Genomic DNA, 13,515 nt, shown 5'->3' on the forward strand with positions numbered 1-13,515 from the left:
AAACTAAACTACTATGATATGCAGCAGATGATTCTTTAGCATCGCTCGCATCTCTTTTCACTCAGGTTGCGAAGGCTGTGTCAGTCAGTGGAAGTGTGTGTGTGTGTGTTTTTGTGACATATCAGGACACAAATTTGTATAGTGACATAGGTAGTGACATAGGTATTACAAGGAGAGGGTGACTTATGTTTAGGTGTAGGGTGATAGAAAATATGGTTTGTACAGTATAAACACCATTACGCCTATGGAATAAACCCACAATTCACAAAAACAAACCTGTGTATGTGTGTGTGTCACTGAGAAAATCCAGCAATCATTCAGTGGTCAGTGTGGGACGATCTATATGAGCATAAATTCACAGCAGTACTGAAGTGACACACATATGCACACAGTCTAAGGATCAGAGTATTTGTGTCAGAGTATAAAATATCAGTGTATTTCTCTTAAATGTAGGCCTTACAGATTAGCTTTAATTTACCCGGCATGACGACTATGGTAACGATGGCACTTCGACAACTGATTGTGGATGATATGTTTAGGCTTTTGATGTTTAGATTTTTTCTGAGACTGTTGAGAAAAAATCCTGTGTTTGTTCTGACCAGTGCTGGATATGATAAATACTCTTCTTGTGCCCTACATGAGGCATGTTCTCTGAGCTCTTTATTGGGAAGCTGTTGATGTAAGGCTGGAGTCACAGACTGTTGTGAACTAGAGCTGATGAGTGCTAACAGTCTGATGCCAGTACGTAGGTTTTGGTTTACAGTACACAACCCACTGTACGTGAGTAACACCGCTGTGCCATATGACTGCGTGACGCACCGGTCACCTCTCGGTAACTGCAGTGTTTCTGCTTGGTTAGTAGTCCTCTGATGAACAATCACAAACAAAGACAGACCAGTAGAGGATTAGGCCAACGCCACACTTGTTTTGCAGTGTGTTTCAGCTGTTCAGAAACACTTGCCGAAGTCAACTGTGCTGTGTGGATTGTGAGCGGATGAGCTATAACACATGTTTAGCAGGAGCATTCGCAGCAGGACATTTGTTACTGTGCTTTGATATTCTCAACTCAAGTTCTGCTTTCTCACACGTAAATTAGGTTTGTTGTATGATGAACAGTTGGGAACTACTGCTCAACATTTTAAAGTATTGCGTACACTTATTTTGGTAACCCATTTTAGACGCTCTACGAACTGTAGACTAACTAATACTCTACTAACTAATACTGTCATTAGATTATCGGTAGTCTGTTAGGTTAGATTAGGGTTAGTAGAATTAATTGACATGTAGTTGACAAGTCAGTCGAATGTCCATCTAAATAAACTGTTAGCAGATATTAAGCGTGGAGTTATGTTACTGATAGAAGAATGATTGACAATCAAAATAAAGTTTCATAAAAATATTTTATTGAAATATAAGTAAATATAAATAAATACTCAAATATGTTAGTGGAGAGAGCTCTGTTGTCATCTGGCCAAATGTGTAGATACTGCTGCTTCTGTTTACCCAGGGTTAACTAGTCCTACAGCGCTGATTCGCAAGCTTTATCACTACAAGCTGCTCATTCCTCTGCTCAATAAGATACTTGAGAGCTTGCTAAAACTAGAAAGGAAACAAACAGTTGTTGAGGGGCTGAACTGAAATATTAATTTTTATGGCTCGTTTCCACCCAGCAGTATAGTTCAGTACAGTACGGTACGCAATTATGTCAGTTTCCATTATCAAAAGTTGTGAGTGGTACCAAAATAGCAAACCGTACCACTTTTTTGGTAGCCTTCAGTTGGGGTGCCAAGCACAGCAAACGCTAAACTCACTGCAGAACATTGATTGGTTGACTAGAATCGGCACTTGTGTGTGGTACAAGGGGATAGAGCGTCTCCTTCACTTGTTCATCCATGCTCGTGTGTGCTGGGCTTATTTACATCAGTCCGCAAACACAAAAAAATATAACAGTGTATTTTATAATTTTATATTTTCACACAGACAATAGCCGTTTCTCCATATGCGTTCTTGTCTGTTTTTGCGGACTTGTGAAACGTCATTGCCCAAAAACCCGCATAATTTTCTAAATATTACTGTTATTGTGTCAGGAAATGTAGTTTTGAGTTTTTCAGGCAAAAATGTAGTTGTTTAAAACTCAAATCTGTGGTTTATTTATAAAGACGGCATTTGTTATGCTGATTTCGGACAAGGTGAGCTCCAGGCGATCGCCGGGCGCTCAGTGCTCATGTATCCGCCTAGAACAGCCATAGCTCGGCTAGTCCTTCTGACATTTGCCGCTGACTCTGATGTCTTTGTAGTGATTTAACATGAAATACAATTCCTTTTGTGTGTATCTAACAGGCATTCGTTGGTCTCATAAATCTATTATTGTTCCTGGTCATATCGATTTGGCTGAGCACAAAGTTATGTTTAACTTTATATAATTATTTTGAACTTTACCGTAGTACAGTGCTGACTTTGTAACATACGTTTGACTGAATTGTTTGCTTTTGTCTTTATTTACCTTATATAAGCTTCTTATACTTTGTACTTATTCTTTTATAATGGCTATTATTGTTAATACAGACATTTAACCAAAAGGCAGAGTTGTACGTATTGTCATGCTTTATCGTCGATCACTATGTTACGGCATACACCACGCCTGTCACATAAGGATACACATGGGTTTAAAGGAGAAGTCCACTTCCAGAGCAACAATTTACAAATAATGTACTCACGCCCTTGTCATCCAAGATGTTCATGTTTTCTGTCTTTAGTCATAAAGAAATTATGTTTTTTGAGGAAAACATTTCAGGATTTTTCTCCATATAATGGACTTTATTGGTGCCCTGATTTTAAACTTCCAAAATGTAGTTTAAATGCAGCTTCAAAGGCTCTAAATGATCCCAGCCGAGGAAGAAGGGTCTTATCTAGCGAAACGATAGTCATTTTTTTTTTAGAAGAATAAAAACTTGTATACTTTTTAAGCACAAAAGCTCGTGTAGCACAGGCTCTGTGATGCGCGTCCACGATGCTATGAATTAGTGATGGGTTGTTCTTGAACGATTCGTTCATTTTGAACAAATCATTAATGTGACTCGGGAAGAACGAGTCGTCTCGGGGAGTGAGTCGTTCAGTCGCGCATGCGTAACATCCTATTAGGTTCTGTATTGGAATTAGTTCACCTGTTTCGAGTCTTCGGGTTTTTGGAGTCGTTCGTTCATCTTATGGGGCTGTCACATGATGAACAAATGACTCAAACACAAAAACTTGTCAGATAAGAGGTGAGGTGAGCTAATCATAGACTAAAGACCCAGGTAAACAATGAATTCATCTTTTCTGTTTCTTATAGCATTATAGTTTTGTCTTGTTTGTAGTGTGATCAACGTTTCCCTGGTGAAAAAAACAGCATATGCTGGTAGGTTTGTTTTGATGCTGGTTTAAGATGGTCCTTTTCTGGTTTATGCTGGTCCTTAGCTGGTCATGTTGCTGGTCAAGGTAAATTATTTGTGAATTGTTGTTCTGGAAGTGGAGTTCTCCGTTAAGACACACTTTCCACAGTATTCAGACAGACCATGGCATCATACGAGAGGACTGCAGAAAGCATACCTGACATCACTGAAGAACAAAGCATTCAAATGACTACATTACTTAAACAAACTTAATTTTTGTTGTGTAAAGGGCAACATGACAGTATTTACAGTGCGGGGCAGAAATGTCAAATTGACCTTAAACAAAAAAAGTAAATAAATGAATAGACATTATTATAGCGTTATGTCACATATAAGCTGCTGGAGAAGAAGAACTGTATTGTGGTGGGCGCAGCAGCCTGTCGTGTGTGATGTGATGGTGTCTCTCTTCATGTCCAGCTGCTGTTTGCTTTTCCTCTCTAAAAGCAGCTCATTTGATCTCTTTTGTTGTTTTTAATGGGGTCTAGGTCTGTGTAAAATGAATGCTGTCAATAATTAATGGACGGTGTTCTGCTGTCTTCATTTCCTCGTTCCCTCGGTCACGTGAACAGTGTTTGTCAGGTGTGTGTCCGCTAGTGGACAGATCCTCCTCAAATCACGCCTCAGTCTCTCCAGTTTTCACTGTCAAAGCACTTTATTTACATGGTGGTTTCACACACTGTAGAAAACACAAAACCTCTGCGCTCACATATGGATCTGGACTCTCTGTATAATCTCTGCTGGATTTGTAAACTCTTCCCTCAGTTTGTGGCCACAGATTATCCTTTAATTTGACCCGGTGACACAGATCGCCTTCGTTTCCACACGCCACCTCCGCTCTCTCTCCACTTGTCAACATTTGTAATATTTAAGTATAAGCTTTATACAGTAGTGGGCTCCCATGAATCCCCCTCCTCACATATAAGGACATTTCACATTTTGTTGTCTCAGCTTTCTCGTCAGACAAACTGAAGAGCAAAACTATAACAGTGAGTGCAGCGGTTTAATTAACACAGACTTAACTGGTTATGGTAAACAAATCAAATTGACATTAGTACTCAAAATCATTAGTTCATTAAATTAAGTCAGTTATTTTTGTTCCAGTCTATGTTGCGTAATTTAATATATATAAAAATGAGCATCATTGCCATTGAGCCAACTTGTGTTGTATTAAAGATGTGAAATACGGCAGCTGCACTGACACTGGGAGCAGCAGCAGTCTGGACTGGAGTGTGTGTATAGATGTGGTGAACAGATACAGATATCAGCAGACGACACACACACACAGTCGTGACGGGGTTAAGAGCAGCAGATGTTTGGCTGCGTTTGGACACACAATGCTCTGCAGTGACAGCAGGCAGACGGCAGGTCTCAGATATCAGGGCTGCTGCTGTTTGTACGCTTGTACGGCACACTGGAGCTGATCGACCTGAGTGCTTTGCTCTTGATCTTTAGTTTGCTTAATATTTGCCCTGGTTTCACAGCCTTCTTCAAAATGTTGCTCTCTTCCATTAAGGATTGATTAGTCATTTGTGTTTGTAGTGAGCATTGATTACAGAGAGCAGCAACATGACGTCATGATGATCCACTGATGCGCACAAACAACCGTCCCATCCTAGGTGGCGCTGTAATGAAGCACTTTCGCATGTTCACTCATAACGCTGTAAACGCACAGAATTAAAAATCGTGTTTTGGAGTTTTCCCTTTTGAACTGTTCTTCACAAGTCGAGTCAGCTTTATTTCTACAGCGCTTTATACAGTTCAGACAGTGGCAAATCGGCTTCACAGATACGAACGGGAAAATAAGAGAATCGGTGATGTGGAGTGAGTTCAGACTGCTGTCGTTATTCAGCTTAAATCAGTCCAGATACGACTGCACGATCAATCAGATTGTAGTCATCCTAGACCTGACTGTGTATAATTTCCTTAGCAACGACTTCAGTACTTTAGTGTTTGCTTGACTTTCTGTAGCGCAGCCGCTGCGTCAAAACAATAGCAAGCATTTAGACACGATAAAGCAAGAGATGTTTTTTCTTGTTTAGAAAAATTAATATTAATACTTTTTGTTTGCTGATTGGCTGCAGTTGGTTTGAACACCAAATTTCTAAGGAGTTTATTCAAAGCTCACAATTATAGGCTAATATATCCACGTTGTTTTTTTGCTCCTTTTTTTTGCTTCTAATGATAATGATACTTCAAATGATAAATCCAAAATGTGAGGAATGTTATGTGCCATTTAATGACATTAAAAAAAATAATATTATATATGAACTGTTTTAAGGGTTAAGATACATGTTTTCAAAACGGGCCTATATATTATAAATAAAATATAGCCTATAATATACACTAGCATTAAAAAAGGTCAGTATGATTTGTTAATGGGTTCATAAAAAAGGTTGCATTTGTTTGTTTAAAAAAAACAGCCTACATTAAAAACAGTAAATCTACCATTTAAAAAAAAAAAAAAAAAAAAAACTTTTTATTTGAATATATTTTAAAATGTGTTTTCTTCTCATGCTAAGCTACAGTATATTGCTACAGCTTTCAGTGTCACATGATCTTTCAGAAATGATGCTGACTGCTGCTTAAGAAACATTTCTTGTTATTATTATTATAGCTGGCACAACACACTGACAAAAAAGCAAGATTTGAAATTTAATTGACTTTAACAAATCCAATGTTTTCACTTGCCAACTTAGTTTTATTTTGTTAATATAAACAAATTTTGAGCCATGATCCAGCTTTGCTTGTGAAGACTGAGAAGCTCCATTTATAGCCAAACATGATTCCCTCACCTATTACCGATTCACATGCTTGCTGTGTTTCAAAGCAGTTTATTTGGTTATTCTATAACCTTTTCACTTTTATTTTGCCTCTGTCCCAACTTTTTTGCAGTGGGATGCTTACTTCAAATAAATAAATAAATAAATATTTTATAAATAAATATGTTTATATATACAAAATACATTTAAGTTGGTCAGTGAAAACTTTGGAAATCTTTTCTTTGTACTTTTGTCAATTAAATGAAAGTTAAAATAGAATGAACAAATTACAGATTTTACCATTTTACAAGATGTCCCAACTTTTCTAGAATTAGGGTTGTACTTAGTTTTTTTTAAAGTAAACTTTGAAATATTCTCACAAAATCTATAAAATATAGTAAAGTAGTAAATATAAAGTAAAGTAAAGCATGAGTAAATGTGGTATTTACTCACCAAAATAACAATGTCCACTGTGTCATTTTTATTTAGTCTTTTTAAATTTGGGGCAACAAGATCTATCCGCATCTCAACAACACTGAAGCGGTTGCAATGAAAACCACCAACATGCTTAAAGACTCTGTAAATGAATGTTATTACACTTATTTTAAAATAATTTACTCTAAAAAAAAAAGTACTTCACTGTCTTTTTTGATCAATTCATTGCATTCTTGAAATAAAGTAATTTCCTAAAAATCATAATGACCCCATACATTTAAATTACTGTAAATATAATAACAGTCCTTATTATAAACACAAAATAATAATAATCAACTTTAATATTCAGTGAGGACAATTAGACTACAATTTTCTTGATGGGGGGGCGGTAAGGGACCTGGATAATGGGTAGGGGGGGCGCTGGCCCAAAAAAGGTTGAGAACCACTGGTTTAAAGCATGCTGACAAACACCAGAAACGCTGTGCCGTTAACAAACCTGTCTGAAGGCTTTTACATGCATCTACTGTAGTAACACTAACTGCAGCATGGCTTTATGGCACAAATATGGGATATACATGTAAAATTTTCTTATATTAATAACATAGACATGCATTAAATGTATTAAAGGAATAATGGTTGTTACTGAGCTATAACATTTGTGTGCTTGTATTTATACTAAATGTATTTAGGTTATTGTTTTACTATAAATATAATACTATAAAAACAATATAGCTAGATTTTACCATGGTAGTGAAGTGCTATGTGTGGTCTTGCCTTTGGTTATCACGATCTAATTGTTTGACCAGTGGTTAATTGTAATAAAAGTAGAGTCCTAACTCAAACAGTCAGTCAATTTTTCAGCTTTATCCTACAAATATGAGGCTGCTACAGTTTTCACAGATGTTATTGTAGTTGTTAATGAACATAAATTCTGTGTCATGCCATCAAAGTCAGGAACACAAACCTGTTTTATGATTTGAAACAATAAGATCACCCACTAGAGCACGCAGAAACTGAGAAAATAAAGATTTGACTTTATTGTGATAATCGTCAGTATGACTGACATGAAGAATTTTGTTGTGCTAATGTTTTTGGGCATATCGCCCAGTCCTGCACTCGCACGAGATCATGGGCTTCAGCATCTGAAGCATGAGAGCAGTGATCTTGAGCTCTTCATGGAGACTCGTGAGCGTGTGCTTTTTTCATCTGTTTAATGCTCCTCTCGTGGACTACTGCTGTATTATACAGCTCACAAGATCACCATTCACTGTGTGTGTGTGTGTATCTGTTAGGGCTGTCAATATTAAGAAATTTGGCTGACGATTAATTGACAGTGATTATGCGAATTAATTGTCTGTTTCAGGGCTTTGTCATACTTTTTTTATGCTTCATTCATACATAATTAATTAAATCATTGTTATATATGCAGGGCCTAAAATTTTAACATTTTAAAATTATTATTATTATTTTTTTTAATTTTAACATTTTGCCACACCTGCCATTGATCAGTGACTTGAGATTTTACTGGCCATAAATATTTTTTTTTTTTTTTTTTTTTTTTACCAGCCAAAAAACTGTTTTAGCAAAAACAGGCAGTTGTTACTATGACAACAACTAAACATATTTTATTAAAATATATATATCACCCCTGGCAAAGTGTGGTTTTGGACGATATCAGCATAAATCCTTATATTTTTTTTTAGTGCAGATACAAGTAACTTGACATTATCATTGAAGACAAGCAATAATAATTTTCATTTTGATCACATAATAATGGCAATATATACATGTCAAAGTCAGACATGCCCCTTTGTCAGCTGTGATGCCTGGTTACTGGTTTAAACTTGGTCCAGGTTTTTAAAAGATTTTTGGGTCAGCACACCTTAATAGCTTCAACAATTGATTGACAATTAAGTTTAGAACAAAATGAATTTAGGCCCAGATTATGCAGAGCTGTAATAGCTGCTAATGCTGGATATTTTGATGAATCGAAAATTTATGTTTTGTCTATGTATAAACTGTTTATGTAATAAAATATGTTTTTGTAGTTTGTGTTGTCCCTTTTCAGTGCAAAATTATCACAAATTAAGAAGGATTCCTGCCAATATTGTCCAACTTTTGGAGGGCAGTGTGTATATATATATATATATATATAAAATCTGCAGCAATTTGAAATAAGAGGCAATCACTAAACTTTAATCATCATACAAAGTTACTACATGCAGTGTGAACAGAAGCTTTGGTTCCTTGCCGCTGTTGTCTCTGGCTTGATTAATTGGGGACACTTAATTTCCACCAATATGATCAACTTGTTTGCACAGATACAGTTTGAACTGAACTGAGCTGCATGGTGACATCACTGAATTCAATAATGAACTGACTTTACCTCAGAATTGAGTGTTTACTGTTGTCCTTTTATATCATCAACACTATTTTCCTGTTTAATACTGTAAAGCTGCTTTGATACAGTCAGTATTGTAAAAAGCGCTACATAAATAAAGGTAAAGAAATAGATTGTAGAATTTCAACATGTTTTTTTGAATTAAAAACAGAATGCTCTGATTTTAGCTGTGTGAAAGTATGCTACGCAAAACAGACCTGCACGAAACACAAACGGCAGACGGGCTGCATAAAACGCAGATTCACTCTCTGACAGCAGGTGGCGCTCATGTAGCAGCAGCGATACAATGTTTCCTTAGTTACGACTGTAAACGAAGCAGATTACAGAGACCAGAGGGAAAAAGTCAGACAGTCAGTTCCCCTCAGAGATTCATTCATATAAACCCCCAATTTAATATTTACGATTTTCTACCAAAATTTCACGTATCATGAACAGTGAGTTTGCTCTGCCTGTGCAGTATGTTGTCTGCTGGTGTGTTTCCTCTCTGCATCCGTCTTTAGTGTGTCCCGTCTCTAGCCTGTGCTAACGTTCTTTTAAGAGTGATATTTCCACACAAATTACATTTTTCGGTGAACGGTCATTTGAAGTCAGTTTAATCACTGTTTTAATGACTCGTTGTCAACACTGCTCCGTGATTTTTAGCAATAAAATTCCTTTGCTATTGAAAAGCTACGTTATATTTCTCAGCAGTGAGTTTTATAAACATCAGTTGTTTAAGTTATAAACAGCTGCACTATTACTAGAAAGACGCTGCAAAAACACAATTCACTCACACACACACACAATCTGTTCTGTCACTCAAATAAATGCAAACTTATCACAGTGCATCATCTCTGATTTTAAGTGTGCAGAATGCTAGATTTAACGACCCGTAGGCAAAATAATTGAACCAAAATGAGCTCGTTATTACCCGTGGAGTCGCGTCAGGATTACATTGTCAGTGCTGATACACGACCAACATCGCTCTCTGTATGCAGACTATACGTTGTTGTGGTCACTGTAGGAGCGCAATTATCGTGATTGTCTGAAATGACCAAACTGTGATCAGATGGTTATTTAATAATCGTGACAGGTCTAGTATCTGGTACTCACTGTGTTATGATGACCAAATGTCTCCACAAGGATGGTATTTTTTGGTCCTCATGAGGAAACAAGCTTATAAACAGACATGAATCATGTGTTGTGTTGTGTTCACACAGGGTGTTATGGATGAATTCTGTGTGTGAAAGCAGGCTTGATATGCTGATGATGAAATGTGAATGAAATGCCTGTTAATTCTGTGTGATCACTAGAGTCTAAAGCTACACATCTGTCTGTCTGTTTTCACACACATCACGCAGTGTTTCTACATGACCGGACCGTCACGACCACATCTTCGTGTGAGATGAGCACAGGCCATATTTACATGTCGCTGACCTACTAAAAGCTGAATGAAAATGAATTTGCATATTAGCTTGTTGTTGCTTTTAGAGGCTCAGAGCTGCATTTTGTGTGAGACTCGTATACTGATCATGGGTCAGCGTCAGCTCACACAAGACTTCCTCACTTTTCATGTTTGATATCATCCTCCTCATGATATACACTAGATTTGTTTTTGTTTTTATTGTATGTGCCCTTTCACTTTCAGTGTAATTCAGGGTTTGACCAGTGAATCTCTGTGACATAAAAGCTCATTTCCACGACCGAACGTTTAACCATTCCTTCTGACAACGGCACTAAAACCAAACAAATCTACGCTACTGATGACAGTATACAAACACATTAAGGATTTCATGAGATGGTCAGAATGGGACAATGAGACATTGACGACTGGAGAATCAGATCTATAAACAGCGGTGTCAGGGTTAGACGGTTGGTCCAGACGAGGACAGATCAGAGGAGATTTCTTGTGAAAGATCACACCTCTGCTTCTGTTTTTATGATTTAAAGTTGTACTTAGTATGTTTGACTAGCTCTTATTGATATTCACACATTACATTTAAGAACTAAGGCAGGTCTTACAGTTACGACGATTTCATGCTGTTTTATTTAGGGGTATTTTCAAGTACTGTAAATCACAAACTGGTGTGTATATAACACTGTATATAAACGCAACGCTGTGTGGCTTTGTCATTTTTGTATAAATCGTCTGATTCCGCTGATCTGTAAAGCACTGGCATTATGGAGGATGTTACTAGCAGTTCGTTTTACTCTGGGTTATGTATTGATGTCATATCACTGCCTGTCCAGCAGAGGGAAACAGAGAGCAGCATCCTGCTGCTGATGCCCTGATCACCATCGCTTCAGTCAGATCACCTGTGTGTGTGTGTGACTCCTCTCAGTCTGAGTTTCTTCCTGAAGGCCGATGCTTCGATTTATGTGGTGGACTCCAGTCTAAACCCTGTGTTTTGATGTGTTTTGTTTTCTTACCATTTATGCTTCATTTTCTTCCACTTAAAGACTGATTAGATGTTGTTTTATCAGGTTTTCTGCAGATCTTTACTGTCTTCAGTCCTGCACTGAATCCCTCACGTTTTGTGTGGTGATTGACTTTATGTTCTGCAGTTCTTCCTCACTGCTTCATGCTGTAGTGTGCAGAGCTCTGGGTTCGAATCCCATCGATGACATTTTATATCTTAAAAACACTGATTTGATAAGTAACGTGCTCGTCAAGATAAAAAAAAAGCTGCCTTACATTGTGCTGAAATAAGACGCTAAGGTTTGATTAGTTAGGAAATTCATTGTATTCTAAACTTAATTGTAAATCAATTGTTGAAGCTATTAAGGTGTGCTGATCCCAAAATCTTTTAAAAACCTGGGCCAAGTTTAAACCAGTAACCAGACATCAGAGCTGGTAAAGGGGCATGTCTGACTTTGACATGTATATATTGCCATTATTATGTAATCAAAATTAAAATTATTATTGCTGTTCTTCGATGATAATGTCAAGTTACTTTAATGTATTTGCACCAAAAAATGATAAGGATTTATGCTGATATCATCCAAAACCACACTTTGCCAGGGGTGTTTCCAAACTTTTGGAATGTGATGTTGTGATTCACCTAGTTCAAAAGCACACAGAACAACCACAGACAAAGAAAAATCAATGGACTTTGTCAATCACTTTGAAGATTTTATTAATTCACATAACTTTTTCAGGCCTGCAAATCACAATTTAAAAATTTCCTGATATTTCCAGGTCTTTCATGACTGTTGAATTGCTGCTAATTGAACATTAGACGACAGCGTAACCTCTGTTACTCCGTTTCTAAGGAAAGTAATCCTGACTTTATATTCTTAAAAATTACTGTACTGTGTATGAGGGAAAATGTCATCGGTGTGAAAACCACTGTATTTAAATCTGTTTAATAATGTAAAAGCATCACACGTTCATTCTTAGGGCTGTAACGATAATCGCACGATGTCGTGAGGCGCGTTTAGTCAATGAAGCCGGTACTTTGATTAGTAGTAAAGCTCCATCACGTGCGTTCAGCTGGAGCTGCAAGTAATACACAGAGCCCTAAAGCACTGACAAGCTACGCCAAAATCGCGATTCGATTTTGCGCGCGATTTTGGCGTAGCTTGTCAGTGATGTACGGCTCTGTGTATTACTTGCCGCTCCAGCTGAACGCACGTGATGGAGCTTTACTACTAATCAAAGTACCGTTTTCATTGACTAAACGCGCCTCACGACATCGTGCGATTATCGTTACAGCCCTATTCATTCTTCATGGGGCCTTGAACTTTTCTCACAAAGTCTTGAAGAATGAGCTCAGTCATTTCGGCTGTAGGCCTTGTAAGAGTGACACGTGTGCGTTTGGTGTGTTATGAGACTGTTCTGATTAATGTTCTGACTCTGATCATGATTACATGCTGCGATTAATCAGCACAACATACTTCATCAAGTGATGAGGAATGAGAGTTGAGTCTCATCATATCAGTCTGTCTAGCTGGTGTATATCTTAGCTGGAAGGATGTTTACTATAGTAAGAATGTGCAGCAGTGTTCTGAATGAAGGAAGTTGGGCCTGAAACATCCTCTGTGTAAGTGCGTGACCACAGACACGTCTAGTGTGGAAACTTAGTTTGTGTGTCTGGCTGTTACGTGTCTGGCGTGGACATTAGGCGCAGACAGCTGCTGTCCTGACGCTGAAACAGAGAATCTCACCCAGTGAGTTATAGATAAAGTGAATCATAATGTAACTCTATCTCACCCCATTGCATACTGAGGTTTGTCAGCGTCAGACTCGCACAAGTATGTTGAGCCGTGCTGACGGTGTGTATCTGGAGCTCTTGATGGTGTGTCACCATACAGATGACTCCTGAGATCTGTAGTTTTCATCAAGTTTTCATTAGTTATGAACTGTATATTTCACCGCACTTAAAATATATTTTTTTATTTATAACTGGTGTTTCCTACAATACAGCAAAATAACTGTTCTTTTGTTTCATGGCTTATTGTGTTATTGCACTGGTGTTGTGCTTGGTGTGTTTCGTAGTTTAAACTCGGA

The 13,515-nt window shown here is 37.5% G+C and overlaps 1 protein-coding gene across 9 annotated transcripts in view; it reads left to right on the forward strand.

The window, feature by feature from the left end:
• Positions 1 to 13,515, forward strand: part of magi1a (membrane associated guanylate kinase, WW and PDZ domain containing 1a) — a 65,070-nt gene that overhangs the window by 16,154 nt on the left and 35,401 nt on the right. The window lies entirely within an intron of this gene.

Source organism: Labeo rohita, chromosome 8, assembly GCF_022985175.1.
Source record: "Labeo rohita strain BAU-BD-2019 chromosome 8, IGBB_LRoh.1.0, whole genome shotgun sequence".
NCBI classification, from domain to species: Eukaryota; Metazoa; Chordata; class Actinopteri; order Cypriniformes; family Cyprinidae; genus Labeo; species Labeo rohita.